At 39.1% G+C, this 23,126-nt stretch overlaps 1 protein-coding gene across 7 annotated transcripts in view; it reads left to right on the forward strand.

The window, feature by feature from the left end:
- The window catches only part of elmo1 (engulfment and cell motility 1 (ced-12 homolog, C. elegans)), an 85,270-nt gene that overhangs the window by 9,272 nt on the left and 52,872 nt on the right, over nucleotides 1-23,126 (forward strand). The window contains exon 1 of one of the 7 annotated variants that reach the window (XM_058377579.1): nucleotides 14,365-14,567. The exons of the other annotated variants lie outside the window; for them this stretch is intronic. The gene's annotated coding sequence lies outside the window, so the exon portion shown is untranslated. Of the gene's footprint in view, nucleotides 1-14,364; nucleotides 14,568-23,126 lie in introns of those variants that run through there. 7 annotated transcript variants of the gene reach the window in all.

A 23,126-nucleotide genomic window follows, 5' to 3' on the forward strand; every position in this document is an offset into this window, starting at 1 on the left:
CTTGCCTGAGTATGCTGATGGATGGAGTTATCACCTCTGTCCAAACAAACTGCAAAAAGATAAAGATTCATTAGCATTCAGCATCAAACAACATGGGTCTGGAAGCACAATTAATGGACTTAGTGACTCTTAGTCAGTTTGACAGCTTTTGACTCATTAACTCGACCTGTTTAAAACGCATCACCGGTTATGTCGGGAATCTGGCCGCCGCAGGCGGTCCGAGTCCTCCCAGTGACTTGTTTTTCCTCCTTTCATATCTAACAAAGGTGACCATGCCAGTGCAGCTGTGTTAAAAGAAACCTCCGTGGCATGAATCTTTCCTCATTTTTGTCAGAAACTCTCCTGAGCCTCCTAACGCCGGCACTGATGCGCTGCTGCTTTCTAACAAGCGCCATGTGACCTCACTGTGCCTCTGACAGCACTGAAACCTCATGAGCAGTGTGTGTACATCTGCAGGCAGTCCCTTTCTCTCTGTGAGGCCTGAAATCAGAGACGAATTGCCGTGCGGTGTAACAGACTGTGAATCTGTTTTTCTTTTGTACATATGCGAGCTGCTGGAATGCTCTCATGCCACTCTTCTGTTTGAGACATGCTCGACGTGGCGTACCGCTTTAGTCGGGATACATGTCAGGTGGCTTTCTGCTCCGCTGCTGTGCTTTAGTTATGCTCTGTTTGAGCTGATTATCACCGTCTCTGTCTCTCCCGTGCCAGACGAGGCATCTGTCTACAGTACGCTCCATCACCAGTTTACCACTTAACTGCAGAAAAATAATAAAGCAGGATTGTTTAAGGGTTTAAACAAACCTCAGTACACATGTTTGTGTCATTATAGTCAAGTACTAAAGTTTGTACTCTCTCTCGCGCTCTCTCTCTCTCTCTCTCTCTCGCTCAGAACAAAGATATTTATTTTATACTAGAGCTTTAATCTGGTGGCTCTCATAGATATTTCCTCGTTATTAGAATTGATAGTATTGTCAGATAATAATTAAGTAAACAATTCAGCTTTTTCCTGATTGATTACGATCAAAAATATTCAGGACAGTCCAGCTGAATGAAACGGCTGCAAATAAGACGCATCAGTTTGAAGTGTTTCTGATTAGTTTTTGCACAATATCACTCGAAGAGCAGCACACATTCTGAACAGATGAGACATGTGTTATGAACTGGATATGGAAAATAAACACATACTTCTCTGTCCAGTCATCTAAACAACACTTCTGATTAAACCAGAGAAGGTTAATGAAATACAATAAAAAAAATTCTGCACAATCTCATCCCTTTTTTTTTCAATCCCGAATATGTGCATTATTTACAGATTGTGTAACAGTTTGCACAAAATGTACAGTACGTGACTAAGGATCGGCTACAAATGCGAAGTCTCATCAGTTTATTTTCATGCATTGATTGGTTTTGCCGCAGTGTTTTATTTTATTTTTTTTTGAGTGCTCATTTCGATCCGCTAAAAATACATGGCTGGGTCCGTATCCGGAGCACTGACCACCAGTTTGTGACCCATGTTTTGTAGGCCCACCCTTTTGAGATTATTGAAATGGTTTTGGAGACACCATGAAGTCTTCAGTCAAGCCTTTTTTTTTTTTTTTTTTTTTTTTTTTTTTTTTTTTTTAAACCCACATGTCCATGTGGGTTACCTTCAGGTTCTCTGCTGCTTGTATCAGTTCAGGCTAAAATTATCCATAGATATCTAATATCGTAGAAGGTCATTTAAGCAATATATATCTGGCCACAACGACTATCTAGGAAGTAAAACTCTTAAGCATATCTCTGTAAGCATATCTAGCGTGATGGAAAACACCTTGTAGGGTGTAATCTTCTCACTTCTTGAAATGTGTGACAAATTTTAGTAAAAACAAAAAAGGCTAACAAAAATGATACAACTCATGCCATAGATTTCATTTAAAAAAATACAAAGACATTTGCCTTTTATTTATTTATTTATTTATTTATTTATATTTATTTATTTTTTGATTTAATTAAATTAATTAATTTATTTTGGTCCCCAATAATCGATAAATCTTTAAATGACTGAAAATTACTCTTAGGTTTTTCACTTATTTAGGACTAGCCCTGCTCCCTGGTAAATCATTACTTACACACTCACTCACATCCATCCACTGTGCAGAGGAAATGTCTAAGAACAGAGTCAGGCGACTTCCTGTTGTAGCCCACATTGTGCTCGCATTCGTTTCCTGCTTTAACAAACACATATCAAGCAGTTATTTCTCTTAACGTATGCATTCATTCTGGCTTCTTTCACAGTAACATTGAAGAGGATGCGAGTGTTATGTCAGCTGTTGTTCATGAGCAGTATGCAGTTTATTAGCTGTTTTTTTTTTTTTTTTTTTTCATAACCAGGTAATCACAGATCACAAGCTCCTTTGCAAAGCTAAAGAGTTTTTATTTTTTTCTACTGACATGTTTTTCCGACTTGTTTTTCCTTCCATATGTTTGCAAAAAGAAAGAAAGAAAAAAAAGTGCAAGCATGAAAGGGCAGAAAATAATACAGTGGTAGGTCAACATGCCTCTGTTCCTAGCTGAAAATAGACAAACGGCAGTCACATCAAAGTTTATGCTCCTAAAGATTTAACCACCTTAAAGAAAAATAAATAGAGGGCCTCAATGAATGGGCAGGGCTGAGGACAAGGAAAAGTGTGTGTGCGTGTGTGTGGGCACATACTAACAGCAGCCTGGTCTTGTGGGTGGGGTTTAAGGGCGTTCCCACTGGCAGTGCTCTGGTGGCGATGACTTTTCTGTCTGTCCGGTCATCGTGTTAAGCCCTGGACCTCTGGGACTCTGAGCTAAGGGTGTGTGTATTAGAAACAGTGAGGCTGAAGGAGGGGTAAAGGACAGCTGGGTGGCTTTGTGTGTGTGGGTGGGGGGGTGGGGTGGGGGGTGGGGGGTGGGGGTGGTTTAAATCACAGTGTCGTCTTTGTTTCCCTCCCTGTGCCAGTCACAGACTGAATCGTTTTAAGACTGCAGCCATTGAGAGAGAGAGAGAGAGAGAGAGAGAGAGAGAGACTCAGTGTCAGTGTGCTGCTTCAGTCCTTACGGATCATGTAGGGCTTAAAGAGGGAGACTGGAGCTCGGAGAAGGCCGTAGACAGGCCGTGATCATTCAGTCATAGTGCTGCGTGGTAATTATAGTGTGTTAGTCATATTGTGTGGAGACTGTAGCATTAGATCTGCTGCTATGAAGTTTACTATGTTTAAAAAACAGGTTTGTGAGGGAGTGGAGAGAAGAACCGAGCACTGCGGAGTTTAATCCTGTTAGTGTGCCTTATAGTGTCTGTGTCTGTCTGTGTGGGTCGGTCTGTGCGTACCTGTGTTGCTCTGTGTCTGTCTGTGTGAGTGTATTTGTATCTGTGTGTGTCTGTGTGTGTGCATGCCAGTGTTGGTCTGTGTGTGTGTGTGTGTACATGCCAGTGTTGGTCTGTGTGTGTACATGCCAGTGTCTGTGTTGGTCTGTGTGTGTGTCTGTGTGTGTACATGCCAGTGTCTGTGTTGGTCTGTGTGTGTACATGCCAGGGTCACACACAGACACACACACACCAGTGTCTGTGTTGGTCTGTGTGTGTACATGCCAGTGTCTGTGTGTGTGTACATGCCTGTGTGCCTGTGTGTGGATCTGTGTGTACACATGCCAGTGTCTGTGTTGGTCTGTGTGTACACATGCCAGTGTCTGTGTGTGGGTCTGTGTGTACACATGCCAGTGTCTGTGTGTGGGTCTGTGTGTACACATGCCAGTGTGTGTGTGTGGGTCTGTGTATACACATGCCAGTGTCTGTGTTGGTCTGTGTGTGTACATGCCAGTGTCTGTGTTGGTCTGTGTGTGTACATGCCAGGGTCACACACAGACACACACACACCAGTGTCTGTGTTGGTCTGTGTGTGTACATGCCAGTGTCTGTGTGTGTGTACATGCCTGTGTGCCTGTGTGTGGATCTGTGTGTACACATGCCAGTGTCTGTGTTGGTCTGTGTGTACACATGCCAGTGTCTGTGTGTTGGTCTGTGTATACACATGCCAGTGTCTGTGTGTGGGTCTGTGTATACACATGCCAGTGTCTGTGTTGGTCTGTGTGTACACATGCCAGTGTCTGTGTTGGTCTGTGTGTACACATGCCAGTGTGTGTGTGGGTCTGTGTGTGTACATGCCAGTGTCTGTGTTGGTCTGTGTGTGTGCTTTGGGGGGGTGGGGTTGGGCAAGAGTGTGTGTGTAAGTGGAAACATGTTTATTTTTGTTACCGCTAACAATAGTTTCCTGCAGTGGAAACAGACAGTGCAGCATGTCTGTGTTCTGTGTTCATCAGGCTGAATGGTAACTTGTTAATTTAGTCTAGGGAATTTTGGACATATCTTTTTTTTTTTTTTAAGACGTTCTGTACCTTGCTGTCCCCATCTGCGCTGAACCATTTTTCTTGAAGTAGGACATATAAAAATAGCAATAAATCAATCATGGAACTTTCCAGGTCTCAATCTAGGCTAGCAAAACCCGTCGGGGATTTTCTCTGATGTGCTGCTCTGATTAGCAGAAATGCTAACCTTGCCATTTAAAAAGGGTAATACTGAATTTTTATGTTAGTGTAGCCTTTAATTTTGCTCTTCAGATGCAAGAGTGTCTAATTTGACTTTTCACATTGAGCAGGGGATCAAATTTGCTTTGAATTGTTTGAAAAAAAAAACACACAGCTTCTTTATAGTAGTTTTCATGTAGAACCTTGATATGCTCACAGTGGTCTTGCTGCACAATGATATAAGCTGCTATTGATCACAATTACAGGAAAGAGAGATCATCATGGTTTTTTAGAAAATGATTATGGATGGGAAAAGTATTTAATTCATAGATGCCGGTCAGTTCTTGCAGAAAACAATCTCGCTGACGAACACTAGTGAATTTTTCTATTTTATTATGTAAGCATTATTTCATTTTGATTACAAAAGCCCACTTGTTTTTCTTTGAGTTTTTATGGCTGTTCATCACACTAACAGGAGGATGGTGTTTAGAAGAGATATCCTGATGTATTCTGTTTTGTTTAATGGTTTTAGGATGTTGGGCCATATTAATTCCCCTTTTTTTGCGTCAGTATCGTGTTGATAAAAGGTAATGGAAATGCATTAGGACTAGTGTTTTTCATGATGGATGAAAATAATATGTTTTGAAAGCAGCAAGAGGTCAAGCCAGGGAAAAAAAAAACATAATGTAGGCTGAGAAATAAATAAAAAATAATCAATATGAATCAAGGTTAGAGAAAGCACAATATCGCTTTCTTTTCAGATAGCCATACTGCAGCCTTCAGCCTTCCACCCATGACTCTACTGATCCTATAATCTAACAGCCAAGAGACCAACACATGACTTACACAAGACTTATTTAAAAGAACTCTTTCTAAAAACACATCACAATGTGAAAGTGTGCAAATCTAGGCCATTTTGAATAAAATGAAATTGCAGTATAATATGTAAGGTATAAAACATTATAATGTGGTGCAAGGTCCTGACACTGGAGACTCCTACCATAAATGTTAAATAAATACATATAACAGAAAATTATAAAATAATAAGAATAATAATTCTGCTGTGAATTAGTTGTCAGCGTAGGGATACCTCCACCATCACCACCACTTCCTCCACCACCACCTTCTTATTAAGCCAGAAATATCCTCAAAATTGGCCTCCGTTATAAAGTTGACCATAAGATTTGACCTTGCTATGATCTTGACCTGATCAGTTCCAAAATGTAATCAGTTCATATGCTCTGTGTTCAGTGATTATTTCTATATAAATGCTAACATTCCAGCACTCACTCTTGAGATCTCACGCTAATCTCAGACAACCTCAGCAGATCCAATGTTCTGTCCATGTGACCTGCTTGATACTTGTGATACTTCACAAGTAGTTCTGTGAATTTTTTTTTTTCAAGGTTTGATACTGAATTGTATCAAAATTTCTATTTTGTTTAAATTGAAATGAAAATCATAGAATGATGAATGATTTCCACCTCTGTTTGACATAATCGCACGGATAAAGCCGTGATTGAGTCTCACTTCCCTTTTGAATAACTGCATAGGAAGCACATGTTCAGCCATATGGTCCAATCTCCATTTTTGTAGTTGAGATCTGTGACCTTATTTTACACTACTACATAAGCTGCCTGAGAATCTTCCCTTGTACACCAACCAAGTGTAGGTCTGGACACATTAGCAGATCTTTCAGCATAGAGGCACAGAGTCCGTAGTGTGAAAGCGCTCGGGCCTGGGAACCCGCTAGCTAAGTGACAGCCGTCATTAATCTTTTAACCGTGTGATGTATTATGAGCAGTATGTTGGGCCGCATAACACTGGTGTGTTTGTTTTCTAGATTCTCCGTGAATAGCTCAGTCTGTCTGTAAGTCTGACCGCAGCTGGAGCAGTGACGAGGCCGTTCCAAGCCGAGCACTCCTCATGTCATGTGGACTAGCCTCGCCTCGCCTCGCCTCACCTCACATAGGAATAATCAGAGCGGTAGTTTTACACACATTTTGGCATGCTGCAGTACACAAATATGAATTTGTCTCCGCTTAAAGGGATAGAGGAAAAGAGTTCAGCTGTAGGGCAAATAAGCTTAATGGAACATAACGTCTTGTAGTTATGGTAATGTTTTTGTTTGCTTGTTCCTTTTCTGCGATGGGGAAAGGATTATCCTCGAGGTTTTATCAGTAATGAGGGAGGCAGAGTGTTTAGCTCCAGCACTGTGTTTATGTAATTCTGCTGCTCATTGCTGGCTCCAGCATGCAGGCGTTTCCCAGAACCCTGTAAAAGCACCACTAATTTTTATGAATGAAGGTCAGATTTGAGCTACACTGTATATTAACCTTCCCTCTAACTTTAAATTATACATTTATTCAGCTCAGTATGGCGTTTTATTTAAAAGGATTAAAAGTTATTCACATAAAATTCATCACTGGGGATGGATTATAATAAGTCGAGCACTAAAGGTGTACAGGGATCTTATAATAAGTGTACTTTCACATAGGGGTCTTTAGCAGCCTACAAGACACTTTGTACATGAACTCCAGCAGCGTGATGGACAGTCTCAGTGACCGACACAGTAGTTTTTGGTGTACAAGTCATTTCCACCATTTTGAACAGTTTTGTTGCTCCGTCTCTTGCTACCTTTGTCCGTTTCTCACAAAATCACTTCATCACTGCATTGCAAGATCGATCCAAACAGAAGGTGTTTCTTGATTTTTGATATCCAGGATGTTTCCTCTATAACATGCAAGTGAACTTAATGCCGAAACAGGAAGTGAAGCCGCTTCCTAGCCATACTTTTAATCATTGAAACCTAGTATATTCCATGTTATGTCAATCAGAAAGCTTTGAATTATTTGCAGCCTGGGAGGGCTGCTGAAATCATGAAGTGAAGCAGTAGCTCAGCACCAGCTTGACTGCTTACCTTCAAGTTAAGTACAGGGTACCATCCAGAAAGTGCTTGGTCCCCTTAATCGCTGCTTACAACTCTATTTTAACTTGGTTAATGGTTTTCTTGGATAGCCAATCATCAGCCAGGATATAAGCTGTTCCCAGGAAGTACCCAGGCTCTGTTTAGGTGCTGATAGTAAAGATTTGACACATCAGTATTAGGAAGCCAGAGAAGAAATAAACATTTATCTGTAGATGTTTTATGCATAGTTGATGAGGGTAATAAAAGGTAAGTGTACTACAAGACAGGATTGCTGTTGGTCCGCCGCCGGGATATTAAACTAAAATATGTCTTCCATTTACATAAAATGTCTTCTTAAAGATGTCTGGGTAAGTGGCTACCATGAGTGAATGTTTTCAACAGTTATTTTTTAATGCATAAGCATTAGCGATCATTTGAATGCTATAAATACGATGCATCAATTCAAAGTAGTTGTTTTTGTTTCATGAACACTGTTCAGTCAGTGCCATGAACTCTTAGATGATTAGACTTTCAGGGAGAATAAATGCATACTTCTGTCTTTTTAAATATTCCTTTTCTCTCCTGTATATTTTTCTTTTCTGTATAATCCCTGTCAAAACATCACCAACGAGAAAAGAGAGGGTAAATAAAATGGATTAAAAAAAAATGAATTAAAGTCTATGAAAATTTGTCGCTTTCTGATCCAAGGTCTTGTATTCAATAATTTACATACATGCATACTGAGAAGCTGCTCCAGAAGCTGTGCTGGTTCAAAGTAGGCAAATAGAAGTCACTGAAATGATTTTATTTTCTTCTATATAGTGTAGGATTCTGCTACTGTATGTTTTCATACTATACTGCAGTGAATATTGTAAATACCTAATCAGCTACATTCAGTTGTCTTAAAAAATACAACTATTAAACCTCTTCCTTCCAGCAGAAAAAGCTAATACATTAGTTAATGTCTGAATATATTTGCATTAAATAGGATGTAAAGAAATTAGATGCAATGAAAGTTCTAAAATCTCAAAATGTCTGTTCTTCTAGATGTGACCTTGTAATACTATAGGTACAATTTCTGTAATTAATTTTATTCCTAGTTTCATTGTGACTGCTTAGTTTGTCATTTCTGATGATTGTATTTTTGTTAAATTATCCTTGATTTACATTTGATCACTGTTGTTTTAAAGTAGCTAAAGAGCCTGGACATGCCCTATTTTTACTTTTGGGGAAATGTGCTCTTCCACTTCCTTTATTCTCTGTGCCTTTTCAAAAACGAAGCCAAACCGGAGCTCTTTTATGTTCCACTATTGCTTTTCAACTGGAACAACAGAAACCATCGTACATGCTATGCTGCCGTACTTGGGCAGGAAGCCAAGAGCGATAGAAAAGAACAAGGTGGCTTAGCATTGCCCCACTGTGATTCCTGATGTACAATTCAGTCCTCTGTTTGTGCTCCTGACGTTTACATTGAAGATTCTGCCTTTATTTCATTTCGCCATCATGTGGGACTTTAATAAGGAACTGGTGCTCTGTGGTTAAACTGTGATTTTCTGATATCCTGGTTACCTAATAAACAGTTTATTTTCAGTCTAAGGTGTGTTTCATAACCCACGTATCCAGGCCACTTAGTGCTTTTTATAACCCTGAATATTTCTGAAAGAGCTGTTTAGAACTTTTTCTTTTTTTACTTTTTTTTTTTATTTTTTTATATTTTGTATTTCACCATACCCAAAACTGCCCACTCCAGCCCACTCTGTGCAGAGTAGTGCTGAGTGCAGCAGTGCCTTCACATTTGTGCATTCATAGCTGTTTCGATATTATAGTGCTTTTGCTTTCAGAGCTGCTGAATAAAGGTTTTCTCTTTCTCTGGAGATCTTTACCTCTCCCTCCTCCACCACTAACGAGTTGTTTAGAGGAGGACAATGGGTATAGAGGGGAGGTTCCTCTTTGTCTGCCTATTTGCCAGGGTTGAGGACAAATGGCTCATGCTGTCAGAGGTCAGCTCTGATTTTGTTAACACGCAGCTGTGGTCGGAAAACATTCATGTAACCAACTTATCGATCTCCACCATGCTCCTAACCATGTGCCATGTCGAGTGTCAAAGAAATGGCTGCTGCTTCGTCTGACTTTATTCTCCGAGAATGATAAACCCTCTGAGACTCAGAGTTTGGCCTCTACTGTCCATGGAGGGCTCAGCTGATGGAGAGTGTTATATAAAAAAAAAAAAAAAAATCCAGACCATGCTGGTTGGACCATTAGCATCCAAGCTCACATTCCTGACACAGAGCTGTTGTTCAGCTGTGAATGACTCCAGCCTAGGGCCTAAGTCCTCAGCTATGTCAATTACCCCTTTCAGTGAGCCAAGAGTCATGCTGGTCTTATGGGGATGTAGAGGAAATCTCTAGAATTTCTCTCCTCCCATCTCTTCCCCTGTTAGATAAACATAATTAAGTGGAAAAGACCACTGTGATCTGACAGATTGATTCAAGAGTACGGAGGATCTTCATTTAATCACGGTGATAGAGTTCACTATGGTAATTCAGTCAGGTTGTTCCTGATGTATACTCTTTCACATTAACAACATTGGCATAGTGAAGTGAAAGATGTCATCTGTGAAGATCTTGAAATGCACTTCCCAAAATAGAGTTCCTAGAATCTGGGTCTTCCACCATAGACCTGCCTACATATAAAAAAAACAACAAACAATCTCAGTTCCAGCATCCCTTTTTTTTGGCGTTAGTGCTTGAAAGAGTCCTCTGATCTCTCTCCTTCCTGTAGTGAGTGTGTGTTGGGCTCTATAAGGAGGGACGTGATTAGCCTATTGCCTGCTGAGCACCTGGGCCTGGTAGCAGAAGGTCACACACTGAGAGGTCATATTCACAGTGGAAGCCCTACTGACCCTTTAGGTTGCTTAGCCTTTGATCTTAACAGAGCCCTGACACGTCTAGCTATCGTTTGAGAATACGGGCCAGCCTTGACTGATTGATAAACGCTGCCCAGCTTGTGTGAGAATTTGCATTAAAATGAATTGGTGCTAGTCATATCTGTGTGAAAGGAAATAGCTCTGCAAATTAGGCGTTGCTAATAATCTATATTTATAAACCATTAAGAAAGCACTAATTGGCCTGGAACCGTGGCAAACTTAGGAAACTAAATTGCATATTGTACTAAATAAAAATAAAATTAATGACCATGTGCTGGTATCAGTATGTATATTAAAGTATGCTATCTACAGAGTATCACAAGTAGGAATTCTACCACTGGCTAGAGAGTCTGATATGTTTTGTCAGAAATGCGGTAAATACCTGCATGCTTTCACAGAAAGAGGCCATTTGACCGGCAGTTAAAACAACCAAACACACGTCTTTTTTTTTTTTAAACCTCCTAGCTCATCAGCACATCTCGTTTCCTCACCACTAACAGCTTCCAACAAAACCTCTAAAGACAGTATTCAGGAAATGTTTGTCAGTTCAGTCCAGTCACTATATCTAACTGAAAATCTTACTGTGACATGGAAGTGTGACTGCAGCCTTCATTATTGTGAAGCTTGTGGCCAGGAAACTCTGGCTCAGATGCTCCACGGGCCACAGAGTGCCTGAGGCTGAGACTAATTGGCACACTACTTAGTTCCGTACTACGCGGCTTAATTATGGGATGTAGCCGAACAAACGAGGCTATGCGCCATTTTCATGCCGCTGTATAAGTTTAAATGATGTCTTTGGAATTTAAATGGTCTTTTTTTGGGCAAACATTGAGAGGTTGTTGTGAAATATTGAGAAGCTGAGAAATGAGGTGTGTGTGTGTGTGTGTGTGTGTGTGCTCTTGTGAAGCACTTCTTGCTTCTTTTGGTTTCTGTTCTCTTGCTTTGATAAGAAGATCTGAAGGACCTACTACTGCCAATTGTTCAGTTCACATAAACAAATATGATGAAGGCTAGCTATAGACACTCGAAGACAGTCGGCTTGTGTTGTTCTATAAACACTAAGCCATGTGCCGCCTGGACTTTTTTGCTGCAGAATGTCTGATTTTTTTTTTTTTTTTTGTTGGAAGTCACTTTATCGACTGCGACCGGAATATCATGGAAGCTAAACTGCAGCTTTGTGTTCTGCTGCTATTTCTGCTCTCCTCTCTTCCTCAACTGGGATAATATTACACTACACAAGGCACCGTTGCTACTGAGAACACTACAGGATTTCATTTGAAGACTGCAGATTGCTTTTTTTTTCTTGCTACTTTAAGGCTGATAAAGCATGGCCAGTTAAGAGCATACTGCAGCAGCATTACATAAGACTACTGTTTTGGAGGATTTTATGTAGATTATAGGGGATAAATGGATCACAGCGGTCAGATGTTTAGACTTCTGTCATCTCTTCCTAGAAGCTTACTTATTAAGTGGTAAAGCTTAGAGAAATGATGGGAGGCCGCAGTTCAATCCTTCAGTGAAAATTGCTAATGCAGATTATTTGATGTTTTAGGTTAACGTAGATTTTTTTTTTTTTTTTAAATTTTTTTGTGCCACAGCATGAGTCTGACTTGCAGCAATAATGGTTCAGAATGCCCCATGCTGTGTGTGAATCATTCACACCGTCACTGCAGTCTTGTTGTTCAATCCAGAGCTGCTGGGGAGTTTTTAGCAAGGCAGTGATGCGGAAGGTCACATTTTTTTTTATTATTTTTTTACATTTAGCTGCATTTTATTTTCTGGAAAAACAAAATGCAGTTGTTTACTGCATTGCACACATCTGTCTGACCCCTAATTCACCACATTGCTCACTCGAGGCACGTCTCTACCAAGTTTCTGGAACATTTCTGACAAACCAAAGTGTTCCAGACATATTCGGATTGTGAACATGTTTTTTTAATCAATACTTAATAATTAATGGCTTCAACCAGTCACTGAAAATGTAACGGTAAACATCTCGATGAAACGGCATTGAATTTTCCCTGAATAATAAAACACTAGAGAAGAGGGTTAGGTGTTCTGTGCAGCTCGAATCTGACCGGCTGTTGATGTTCGGTACAGTATGCTGGATGTTTCACAGCAACCTTGGATGTTCTACCCACAACCCAATCCTCTGATGCTTCTTGTGCACTTGCATGCTTAAGAATTCTGATTAACTGTTAAACTTCTGCATAGACAAAAAGTTCATACACTGGCTCCTGCGGGGAAAATCCGATACTGGCACAGTGAAAGTAATAGGTAGCATAGTTAAAGAATTTTAACACAGTTTCATTTCAACTTTAAAACTTATTCGAGATCTGTAACACAGTGATGACTAAATGAGATATGTGCAAATACTGGCCTACAGTGGCTTTGGGAAGAGTGTGTAGTTGGCTGTTTGTAATGCCGTTGTTTTTGGTCACATTGATCCTTGGACATTGATCCTTGGGGTACTCCAAAGCCAACCGATCTATATATAAAAACATGCTGCTGAAATTAGCTATGAAAGTCTTGTGTATAGGAAGTCAAGTTCAATCCCCTTAAGGCCCACCATAAGCTCAAAGCACTCAGTAAGGATCTTGTGATTCCCAGTGGCACTGAGATCTAACAAGATTAGAACTACGCAGTTCCTGGAATCAGCGGGTGGTTTGTTATCTTTAACACTGCATGTTCTGTCTTATGATCTTCAGACTAAAGATGTCTTTTACATGCCTCTTCGACTAGGGGGTGATTTCGGTTTGTCTGTGTTGTCTTCCCACGCGTCTTGTGATATCTCAGGAACGAGCGGTTGAATGGCTTTATACATGCCAGCACATGAAGTTTGGAATGGAGCCAAACAGGGTCAAGATCATAGCAAGGTCAATTATCTGAAGAAGTTTTTCTTCCTGTTTGTCAAATAGATATGTTACTTAAACAATCATGTTCAGGAATTCAAGGCCCAACAGACCTAACTTCATTTTGGTCAATTTCAAGGTAAACATTTAGTAGCAAATGAGACATCAAGATGTTAACATCTGCTGAACCCACCACACTTTAGACTGTTACTTTAGACTAGAAACATACCTTTCCAGAATTTCAGAATATACACTTGGATATGTATTATGCACCCTGCAGTCCCACTGATCTCTATAGATCCAGTACAAAATTAAAAAGTATCTGTTTTCAGCAGAGCTCTGGTGGCTTGAATCCCAGTTATCCAAAAAAGCCAAACACACCATCATTTCCCTCCACTTTAATACACACATGCAGTGATCGCTGTAGCTCATGCTCTTGACTCCTACCTCTTTCCCCTCACTCTTGAGCTAGGAAGAGAGCAGAGAGCAACTCATACCGTTGCCTCAGTAATAAGAGCATTCAGTCAGGATTCAGAGGATGTAGGAAATTAAAGAAGCTAGCATGCTGTAATCAGCAGCTCTTGTTCAGGGTGTTTTTTTCCCCTTCTCTTTGCCCTCGTTCTAATTAGCACACTGTAACCGGTGTTGGTGATATTCTGGGACGCAGTGCTTTTAGTTCTGCTATTCAGCCGAGCCATTCGGAGCCATTCTCCTGTCATAAAGCCTTCTAGTTGCCCCCAGTTTAGGAAGCGATTATGTTCTGATAAACTAATCACAGAGCTCATTTTCATCATCGTTCTTTATTTGTTTAAAAGTGTATCTGATGAGCTTTGAATTCATGACTCGGGATTGTTTTGAAACATTATGAAATGCTTCAATCTCGTACATTTGTCAGGCCTGCTAGTAAACCTGCCATGAAGAAACCAAGCTTGATTCCTAGAAATTCTAAAGCTGTTTTATTTTTTGGTTTGTTTTTTTCCTCCCTCATCATACTGACCAGTAGTTTTTCAGTTGCATTGAGTGGCTTGTGCTTGAGTCAGTTTCCTCTCCATTGCTTCAGTTACATCTTAACTTTGAATTTTGGCGCTTTGTTGTTCAAGGGTGCCACCAGGCCGCTTCCTCTTCCTCTGAAGAACGCCTACTTCCTCCTTCTGTTCATTTCTTTCTCTTTACTTTTCTCTCTCGCTTTAGCCACATTGAAAGAAAGTTTGGAAGCTGTTTGCAGTTTGGCTGCAGTAGCTTGTGCTGCCTTGGTGTTGATGTATATCTGAGCAGAAGCTGCATTCTGCCTTTCCTGGCACTAATCGGCTTAAAGAAGAAGGAGAGAGCAGCCTGGCGCGAAGGTTTCCGGGTGAGTTTTTCTTTATCTCACAGCAGAGGTTTCAGGGCTTTAGGGTGTTGCCTCAGGCAGATTAGACACTTCTTATGTCCTTCATATCCTGCTTTACTCCACCTGACCTGACCCTAGCTGCACTGCATCACACTGGACTTTCTTTTCTTTTCTTTTTTTTTTTTTAATTTTATTAAAACCCACTCCACCTTTATTCTTCTATTTAGCAGTGTATTTTTGTAACAAGCGCATCTGTGCCTTTCTTAGTATCATATTTGTTGCTTTGAAGCACCCACCTTTCATTTTAAGTAGCAAGCATCTGCTCTTTATTTTTTTAGTATTTGTATCACTTCATGAAAATTATAACTGCCTATAAATCATATTTTGAACACTTGAGTGCATCTAACAATTCTACACACACATCAGTGCATCTGAATCAGTCCAGCACGGTTTATTTTGAAATTTATGCTAACATAAGCACGAGTATTTCTGCTGGATCGATTGGATGGAGATTAAAGCTGCAGTTGCAGTGTGGAGTTTTGAATGGTAGTAGACTTGAAGTGTAAAGTGCTGAGATGGAGAACCTCGGTGGAGTCATCTGACAGGATATCCTGGTTACTACATGACCGAGCTAGAGCACGTTAGTCAAACAAACGTGAGGCCCAACGCTAAACATCTTCTGTTTTTCTGCTCTGTTCATTTATTCTTAGTTGAATATGCAAAATATTTGTAGTAATATTTTGATAGTTAGTTTTGCTCTAGTTTTAACAGAATGCTCAACATTGTTTGGTTTATTTTTATTTTTTTTTTTTATCCTTTTACACATGTACACAACCACTACAGGCTTTCTTACACCTTCTTCTCCTCCTCCTCCTCTTTCTCTTCTGTTTGATGTGCAAGTTGTACCAGGGGTTAAAACTATCACACGGCTATGACTGTGTCACAATACAGACTATAAGCAACTGCATAAGGCAGTGGTACAATTTAATAATGTTATTCTAGTAAGTAAGGATTAAACATGACCTGGTGTTAATATTATCAATCTGTAGTTAGTATTTTCCTATAACACCATGTAGAGAATTGATTACAAAAAAGCACACTATTTTCTATTCAGTTTTCAGATGATTCATGAATAGATCATTTTCTTACTGTTTATTGCGTTTAATGCTGTTTGTCACTTGGATTATAGCAGCTATAAACAGTCATTGCCTCACCCCCTCAACATTTCATCCTCTGTTGGAGTTACAAAAGACAATAAAAGCTTGTCATGTGACCAAGAATTGTAAAGATAGATAGATAGATAGATAGATAGATAGATACTTTATTCATCCCAAAGGGAAATTCACAGTTTCCAGCAGTATCCACAAACACAGGTAATAGATAAAATAGGAAGAAATTTAACAAAAATACTAAAATACCCAAATTAGGGTACAAAAATATAACAAAATATATATCAAATAACAAAATTATAAAATATTACAAAACATAGCAGAATATAACAATATAAGAAAATATATCAGAAAAATACTAAATACAGAGATTTAGGAATAATATGGAGAATTAGATGAAAAACAAGTAATGTGCAAGACAAGTGTTTAAGGTTAAGATAAAGTAGGAGACAACACCTCTGTGGTGTAACACTGCATGTATTTGATAAACGTTTATTAAGGTGTCAATGAGGAAGGTAGTTTTAAGCAGATAGTATTATTTTAGTCTGACAAGACCTATGAACGTCTAAATTTTTCAGACAAGTAACACATGTAACATGTGGCAGCATACCTCAGCAGTCCAGTGACAGAGGGTCCGAAGTATGTCGAGCAGTCTTAAGCAAGCAGTCGATCATTAATCAATCAATCAATCAATCAAACATCTCAGTAATACATTCAAATAAGCAAGACTCACCTATGTGCAATCTATATTTATATATATTATATATAATCTATCTCTCTCTCTCTCTCTCTCTCTCTCTATATATATATATATATATATATATATATATATATATATATATATATATATATATATATATATAATAGTTTTTTAAAGTTAATTTAAATTTCTTCATAGTTTGGTGTTTAGATGACTTTGTTGCTGTCTGGGTGTTGCCAAATAAATTTTGTTGTATTGTATACAATAACAAAGTACCGTACCTTACCTTATATTTTCAGCTTAGTTTACATGAGGAATTTTTTTAAATAAGACAATTGTATATACAAATGGGTTTTTACTACTGCATTGTCTTTCAGCCTATTGCTTACCCTTCAAAGCTTAACATGTAGTTATAACATGTAAGTTTCTTCTTTTTTCACCATGACCATGTGTTCTGCTTTGGATCACTTAGTCTGTCATATACAGCTTTGTTTTTGGTTTGGTTTGGTTTGTTGCAGAGTGAACTGAAATACATGAAGGCTCCTCCTTTAACCTTGAGAACTCTCACTCGGCACCTAAACAGACGCTAGCACCTGTGTTAATCAAGACAATAGCATATCAAATGTGTTTTCTCGGATCTGCGCTGCAGGTGTGTGAGAGTGAAATGAGAGCAGGATTGAGTAGTAATGAGCCAGTGGCTATATCCTGGGCTTTTGTTTCCCAAGCAGAGATAAAGGTCCCTTGGTCTTTTGTAGCAGCGCTGTCCGTGTTCTCACTGCACAGCCGGGCCCTTTGTGGAGGTGTCAAATGCAGTGCCTAGAGGGTCTTTTGAAATCCATATAGGATGTGAGCGATGGCTAACCAACCCCCTTTCCTGTCTTCACACACAGAAAGCGATAAATGCTACTCATTTAGGCACAGTGTGAACGTGGTCATGCTCGGCTTCCGAAATAACTTTTAATGAACACGTTTATTCGTGTCTAGTCATGTGTCATCTTTACATAACTCTGAGATTTCTTCAGTCGGATTTAGATCGGTGTAAAACTCACTAGCGTGCGTCAATTATTCCTTAATATCTCTGTGGAAATGGTAGTTCTGCGGAAGTGCTTTAGTGTGTCTAAACTGCCAGCATGGTGTGTCCTCAACTCTCCCCAGGGAGACGGATTGCATGTACTGGCTGCCTGAATTACTGAGCTGAAACTTCACCATAAAATCCTTTCTGCTCGCTGAAGAAATTAAATCCCTACGCTTGCCATCAACCAACCTGCCTTCCATCCTTTCCCACTAAAAAGACCGAAGTTTCAGAGTTATTTTAACACTTTGTGAGGTGATAAAGCTGGATGCGGAATTTAAGACATTGGTTTCGTTTTCTGAGCCACTCTTGTGCACATTTAGCTTGGCATCAGTGTAACTCAAACTCTCATGTGGTTTTAGGTGTGTCAGTGCAGCTGAAATACTAAACTATAAAGTGAAATGGATAACCAGTAGTCCAGATGTACTTTGATGCACATGTTCTTTAGAACAAAAGATGCAGTTAGTGTTTAGATTAGATTTAGATTAGCTGACTGATCTTTAAATACTAAAATTCCAATTCTAGCAATAGTTTATTACATTGAAACAGTTACTACAGTATACTTACTACAAACTCAGACTGTGAGACTAATAGCAATAAACTATATAACTTTAAAAGACTTGTTTTGTAGATGTAGAACAATTTTTATCACAAATTGTGCAGATTTTTTTATCGAATGTTATATATTTTTATATCGAATGGTATGGCAATAAACATAAATACAAACAAAAAAAAAAAACAGCAAAAAGCAACGCTCTATCAGAGCAAACACATATAAAATGTTTGCCCAATATTTTTTCTGAAATGTCAGGTACAGGATTATTTCTAATTAAGAATGTTTGATTAATAAATAGCCATTGAAGCTGGTATGGAAATAAAAATTACAAACAAATAAATAGTGATGAGCAACGGTCTATCGGAGAGAAAAACATAGATTTTTAAAACATTTCTTCTTCTTTTTAAAAACATTTTGAAGAAATTCATTTGTTCTATAAAAGCAGCATCACGCTCACAATCTGTGAATACCTGCAGACGAATCGGATCTGTGCCGACGTTCACAATAGCAGCCCTCTTGCTTATGCGATGCTGCTCAAGTATAGGATACTTACTCATTATGGATGGAACAGAATATGATTAGATTATTCAGATTGAACAGATAATTATTTCTGAATAGATATAAATAGACAAAAATAGGAGGCACTTTATTTATTTTATTTATTTATTTATTTATTTAGAAAGTTTGTAAGTAGTTTGCCAGTCAGAAATAAAGCTCACAGGACACTTGACATGAATATATGCATTCATCTTGTTTAATCATTCATGCTTAGGCTATTTACACATTTTAGTATTTTCTTGGCTCTGAGCTGCTTGGGTCCTGAGTTCATGTCAAGTAATGGGTTTGGTAGTGATGCCAGGAAAGTGTTTCTTATGGATATTGATGTATAAAAGCAGACTTTCATAGCTCTTGAGCATTGCATTCACCTATTTTGGTGTGAGCACTTGCTCTGAGAGCAGAGTGATTAAAGTACAGTACATCTTGTGCCTCCCTGCATATCAGAGCAGCCTGTTCTCAGGTATTCCTGCATCATGACATGCCCTGCATCCAAATCATGTTTTTCTTTGCTGCTTGAGTTATGATAGTACAGGAATAATAAAATGGCAAACAAAAAAAAAAACTGCAAGTAGTGGAAGCCTAGAATGCTGCAGACCTGAGTGCACAAACAGGATGTGAGGAATAAGGCACTTGAGCTACAGGTCTAAAGCTGTTCTTCTGTGTGAAGACAAAAGAGGTGAAAATGAGCCCGGAATCTGTGCTGAGACTCGAGTATTCAGGCCGAGTGTGAAAACACTTTTAGCAGCCAATTAGTAATGGTCATGGTGGGTTAAATTAGGGTGCTGGTTTGTTTTTAATTTGGGAAATAGAATCAAGAAAACTTGTATTTATCTTGCACAGATATGTAGTTGAGAGTGAGTGAGGCTGCTAAGGTTGAGGAACTGTCAGAGCCAGAATTCACTGACCACTGTTAACATCTCTGGGTTATTTTTCCAGCAATTTCTGTTTCTGGCAACTTTGTTTTATGGTTAATATTTGATGGAGAGAGAGAGACAGAAAGACAGAGAGACCATGCACACTTTGGGTTTAAATTGAGACACAAATATGATTACTTGAAGAGATACAGATATACACTATGTTGCCAATAGTTTTGGGATACCCCTCCAAGTCATTGAATTCAGGGGTTGGTCTTGGCCTCTTAGTTCCAGTAAAAGGAACTCTTAATGTTTCAGCATACCAAAACATTTTGGACAATTTCATGCTCCTAACTTTGTGGGAACAGTTTGGGGATGACCCCTTCCTGTTCCAACATGACTGCACATCAGTGTACTAAGCAAAGTTTGGTACTGAGGAATTTGACTGGCCTTCACACAGTCCTGACCTGAACCTGATAGAACACCTTTGGGATGAATTAGAGCAGAGACTGTGAGCCAGGCCTTCTCATCCAACATCAGTGCCTGACCTCACAAATGCGCTTCTAGAGGAATGGTCAAAAATTCCCATAAACACACTCCTAAACCTTGTGGAAAGCCTTCCCAGAAGAGTTGAAGCTGATAGAGCTGCAAAGGGTGGGCCAACTCCATATTACATTCATGTGCATGTAATGGCAGATGTCCCAAAACTTTTGGCAATATAGTGTAGATAGCAGCATGTTTGCATATTTTTTTTTTTTAGTTACCGTGAGACCTGAATTTGAGCTACCCTACAGCTGATGTGTAATATAATTAATTTAGTGAGATCGCTATTTTTGCCACTTTATCTACAAAGAATAAAAATCGTTTGCTGTTAAGTAAACCAGATCCATACACACATATCTATTAAATATAGAAAATATTTATATATATTTCTAAAACCTGTTAATTAGTCAAATAAAATGCCAATCATTTTTGGTATGGTTACTTTCCTGACATGCACTGTGGTTTAGTTTTCAATCTTATGTATCTTGTACTTGTACATTTAGTTGAATGACCACAGAGTAGGCGATTTTCCAACCCAGATTAGGTTGTAGTGTTTTTGTGTTTGTTTCTGAATAAAAATTGAGGCATGTCTGTTAATACTGTGCACGTGAGACATTGCTGCATTCACTTACTCACTTTTAAAGTCTTGCTGAAAATCTGTTACCTCAGACAGGGCTGTGCGGTCGCTTACCACATCCTTGTATTTTCCTTAGCCGTATTAGCAGTCCATGTGGTAAATACAAATTTTCCTAGAATGGAGAAGTGACCTCAGGCTTCTTGGAAAAAACAGAGCCAGTGCTACAGTGAGTTCTACCTTGGGAAATAAATTGTATGAGAAAGAATGTGCTAAAGACTGAAAATGATTCAGGAAAAGGGTCTGTCCTGTCCATCATTCTTGTCAAGATTTGTGGGTTTTAGCATTTAGCCATGAGAAATGTGAATAGTGCTAGCATTAGCAGAGTCTCTTAGATGTTTTCTAGCATCAGTACAGACCAGTTAGCTCAGAAAAACAAAAGGGATGTGTTTTCTGAAGCCTTTAACCCCAAACTTTTCACAACTAACATTACACTGTGATCACATGAAGCTTTGTTAGCTTGCAACTTGCTTAATCTCCTGCTGTCTCCACACACACACACCTCTACCCCCTCCAAACAACAGCTTAAGAGCTTTGCCCATCGTCTGTTTGGGGAGACTCAGACATTCTAGTTCACTGAGTCAGCGTCCGGAGAAGGACAATCAATAAACCACAGGGTTTCGTGAGCTCATTCTCCTGATGGTGGACCACAAACAAACGCATCTCTGCTTCTCTTAGTGACCAATCCTGGATCTTCATGAACCAGTGTTTCTGTTTTGCTCCCAACACTGAAGAAAACAGCATGCAGTGTTTGGCTTTTGGTTTGGTTTGGTTTTCCCTTCATTGGACCCTTTAACGATTCTTTAAGGGGCCATACATTTTTTCCTTATCAGAGGTTTCCAAGTAGAACCTTATTAGGATGCTTTAAAACCCTTAACTCTAACCTTAACCGTATTAGGAAGCTTTAAAACTCTTAACTCTAAAACCATAGAAAAATGCATCTAGCATCCTAATTGATTCTTTGGGTTGTCTCTCAAGGGAAACCATATGTAGCACTCCAGAAAAGGCTCTGAGTAGATTTTCTTTAGAAAGCTAAAACCTCTTTCTTCCTGTAAGGAAGAAACCTTTAATGGTTGTATGTAGAACTCAACAGTAGAGTATCACAAAAGCTTACAAGAAGCCTTCAGAGAAGCCAGAAAGTTTAGACAATTTTAGAATAAAAGATTATATCTAGGATCCTAAGGAGTTCCCTAAATGGTCTGATGCAGAAACCTTGAGTCACACCCACAAACCAGAGCTGAAAACAACAAATGACCCCTAAACTTTCAGTAATGCAGCTTAGCCATTGCACTGTGTCTGCTACTTTAGGCACGGATCAATAACCTTAGAATACTTTTTGCAGACATGATATTCAGCTGGCTTCCATAAATAATATGATGTAACATGGATAAGCTTGTCATGTGGCAGCTGGACAAATCCTGCAGACGAGCATGCTTCGTGACAAAACCTGTGATTGGAGCATTCATACTCAATGGCCAATATGAAATTGCTAACAATACCCGAGCTTGTAAAGCTTTCAGAGCTGGTTTTGTCTCCATGCAGCCTTCACAGATGTTGTTCCTGTATTAAGTATGCTAAGCGCTTGTTCTGTGTTTGTGGTATGTTGTAAGCAATAGTGTGCAAATTGTAATGGTTTCATTTTTGGCATATTCGATGTGAGAAGTGGAGATTAAATGGATGTTCATACTGCAGTTTTACAGTCACAGGCCTGAGCGAGTATTAGTTCCTTTCTGGTGTAGGAAACTTCACACATTCACGCAACATTTTGGACTGAAGTTGCACTCCAGCTACCCAGTGGACAATAGTCAGTACTAAGCTAGCTAGTTGTTGATGATGATGATGATGATGATGATTACCTTCTCAAACCTGCATTTAGCATAGTCAGTGTTCTAGATTTCACAAAGTAATGTGTTTAAGCAAGACTCTGGACATAGTGGGTGTGACCAGGAAAGAGACCTGACATTTTATGTCGACAGGGAATTTTAGAGCTTTTTACTAGTTGTTCATGGGGAATTACAAGTTGTAACTTCAGCATTAGCTCTTCCTCCTTTCCCTTTGTCGTGATTGAATGGTTAGTTCTACTTGTATTTGTTTGAGATTTAATAAGAAACAACTGTGTATAATCTGTATATAAAATTGCAATAGTATATTCCTGGTTATATCATTTAAAGCATACCGTTGAGCTCACATTAGTGAGTCTTGTAAATAAATTGTATATGAAACTATTATAGAATATGGATTATTTTCTACCAAACTGAATTTTCAAGAATATAACAGAGTAAATGTCTTAGTGTCATGAAATGAATAATGATTGAAGCACAATGCAGTGCGAGTAAAGAAATGTACAGGATTGCATTGTTCATAATGTATAACCCCAGCATTATATCATGGTGTGAGTGGGCAGACTGCATGATTCCTTGCGGTAACTAATCTTATACCATGACACAAGCACATAACACAAGCAAGCTACTGAAATTTACCACCTCATTTATTC

Source organism: Hemibagrus wyckioides, linkage group LG24 (assembly GCF_019097595.1).
Source record: "Hemibagrus wyckioides isolate EC202008001 linkage group LG24, SWU_Hwy_1.0, whole genome shotgun sequence".
NCBI lineage: Eukaryota > Metazoa > Chordata > Actinopteri > Siluriformes > Bagridae > Hemibagrus > Hemibagrus wyckioides.